Raw genomic sequence first — 3,232 nt, forward strand, 5'->3', positions numbered from 1 at the left:
TCCAAGAACTTCTCCTCCTGTTCCCGGACTGGACTTGGGTCAAAGCAATAACTCCAAGCCCAATAATAGCAAGTTCTCTCCTCCGATTCTGCAACATGGCTGGTTGATGAACGGCTGTTCAGAAATGAACAGAAAAGCACGAACTGAAAAGCGCAAATCAACACTCACCAAACTTTTACTAACACGAAATTAGCAGAAGGAGCCCAATGGGTGGCGCTTGAGAAATGAACTTCCTCTTTGTAGTCTCATAGTACATTGAGTACATCACTACATTCGTGTTTGTTGGCCGACAATTGTGTGCCGTTAGTATACAAGAAAAAATTCAGTCACACACCCTTTGGACAAAAGTCTGACGCTCAGTTGGCCAATAATCGGATCATGTGTACGAGGCTTTAGGTTATAAAAAAAAATATCCCAAGCGTTGAACATATCACCGAGCACTGTTTAATCCATTTGAAAATGGAAAGAGTATGGCATGACTGCAAAGCTACCAAGACATGCCCGTCCACCTAAACTGACAGATCAGGCAAGGAGATCATTAATCAGAGAAACAGCCAAGAGGCCCATGGTAGCTCTGGAAGAGCTGCAGAGATCCACAGCTCAGGTGGGAGAATCTGTCCACAGGACAACTATTAGTCGTGCACTCCACAAATCTGGCCTTTATGGAAGAGTGGCAAGAAGAAAGTCATTGTTGAAAAATAGTCATGTGAAGTCCCGTTGGCAGTTTGCTAGAAGCCATATAGGGGACACAGCAAACACGTGGAAGAAGGTACTCTGTTCAGATGAGACCAAAAGTTTACTTTTTGGACTAAAAGCAAAACGCTATGTGTGGCGGAAAACTAACACTGCACATCACCCCTGAACACACCAACCCCACAGTGAAACATGGTGGTGTCAGCATTATGTTGTGGGGATGCTTTACTTCAGCAGGGACAGGGTAGCTGGTCAGAGTTTATGGGAAGATGGATGGAGCCAGATACAGGGCAATCTTATAGGAAAACCTGTTATGCTGCGTACACACGACCGGACTTTCCGGCAGACTAGGTCCGATGGGATCAGTCTGTCGGACGATCCTATTGTGTGTGGGCTAGTCCGATCGTTTTTCTGAAAACAAATCCGATGGACCTAGAGATAGAACATGTTTCAAATCTATCCGACGGACTCAATTCCAACGGACTTAAAATCGGGAAAACCATTTGTCTGTGTGCTAGTCCGATGGACCAAATACAACGCAGGGGCAGGTATTGGCTACTGGCTATTGAACTTCTTTGTTTAGTCCTGTTTACGTCATCACATTCAAAATGAACGGACTTTTGCACCGACTTAGTCTGTTCATGTGTGGCCAAGTCCGTTTGTTCGGAAAGTCCGTCGGAACTCCGCCGAAAGTCCGTTGGGAAGACCGCTGGACCTAGTCTGCCGGAAAGTCCGGTCGTGTGTATGCGGCATTAGAGTCTGCAAAAGACTTGAGACTGGGGCAGAGGTTCACCATATAGCAGGACAACTGCCCTAAACATGCAGCCAGAGCTACAATGGAATGGTTTAGATCAAAGCATATTCAAGTGTTAGAATGGCCCAGTCAAAGTCCAGACATAAATCCAATTGAGAATCTGTGGCATGACTTGAAAATTGCTGTTCACAGATGCTCTTCATCAAATCTGACAGAACTTTTGCAAAGAAGAATAAAAAAAAAGGCATCCCAAAAAGACTTGCAGCTGTAATTGCAGTGAAAGGTGGTTCTACAAAGTATTGATTATGGGGGGCTGAATACAAATGCACACCACACTTTTCACATATTTATTTGTAAAAAAGTTTGAAAACCATTTATCATTTTCCTTGCACTCCACAATTATGTGCCACTTTGTGTTGGTCTATCACACAAAATCCCAATAAAATACATTTTCGTTTTTGGTTGTAGCATGACAAAATGTGGAAAATTTTAAGGGATAGGATGCCCTGCATGGTGCAGGTTCATTGATTGCTGTGATAGTTTTTTTTTGCAACATTTAACTGCACATACAGATTGTGACTGGACTGGACAGTGAAAGGAGAAGCAGCAGACTGTTGAACTCATTTCTCTGTCATTCTACTATCTCCTATCAGCATGTTCTTTGTTGGCACAAATTATTGTGCTTCATCTCACTCTCCCAGTCTGAACTCAGCTATACAAGGACTGCACAAGACTGAGTTCATGGGAAGATGGATGGAGCCAGATACAGGGCAATCTTATAGGAAAACCTGTTATGCTGCGTACACACGACCAGACTTTCCGGCAGACTAGGTCCGATGGGATACAAATCAAATTTGGTTTGTGTTTAATCACGCACTAATTATTACAGGGCTGCATTAATTTGTGGCTTTTATATATGTCTGAGGTTCAGGTTTAACAAAGGAACAACATGAAAAATGTAACTACAGATATGAAATAACAATATTATTTTTAAAGAGCAGCTCAACAGGCTGCTGTCCTTGGACTTTACAGGTTAGGGACCTCTCTTCCTAACTGTAGAAGCAACACAATTATTTTTGCTTCACGGGTTGAAAGGCTGAGTCGTGACTTGAACGCTTTGTAAGCACTGTCCTTGGTCTTTAATTTGTTCCTTTGCACATGGGTTCTTTTGAATGGCACAGCCTTCTTGTTGTAAATAATTTAGTAGTCACACAGCATGAAAAAATATGCTTTTTAACTGCTTAACAAATGGTTCCATAACACATCTATAAAATCTTTCAATCACTTACATTGTAACTCCATTTCTGTTGAGATAAAGCAATCCCCTCTAGGGAAACTATGCTGTATACATTGCAAAGATTCCAGCAGTTATTGCAGATTCCTATTGTAGGGATTTAGTATGTTTCTAAATTTACTTTTTGTAATTCTGCAGAGGGATGTAGTGTAGTCAGTCTGTTGGAAGGCAAGTATTTGGCTACAGTGAATCCATTGCCCTAAAGGTGGCATTGTGTCGCTTATTCAGTCTGGCAGGAATCCATTGGGGACTAATTTGTTTCTTATTATGGGCTCCAGATGTCCATCCTGGGGAGGCCAACATTTTCTGTTGGATCCCAAAATCTCGCAAGATTTGTGCAGCTATTGTAACACAAAAGTACTTAAAGAGCAGTTTCTGAATTGTTTGGCATGCCCACAGTGTAGGAAATAGTCAGTAGAGCCTTGCTTGTTAGGGAAAGAGTAGAAGCAGACAAGCAGTGATAGGGAGAGGCGCCTGAAGGGGACTGAAAC

Source organism: Lithobates pipiens, unplaced genomic scaffold (genome assembly GCF_037356315.1).
Source record: "Lithobates pipiens isolate NorthernLeopardFrog02 unplaced genomic scaffold, aLitPip1_a1.2 Scaffold_23, whole genome shotgun sequence".
Lineage (NCBI taxonomy): Eukaryota > Metazoa > Chordata > Amphibia > Anura > Ranidae > Lithobates > Lithobates pipiens.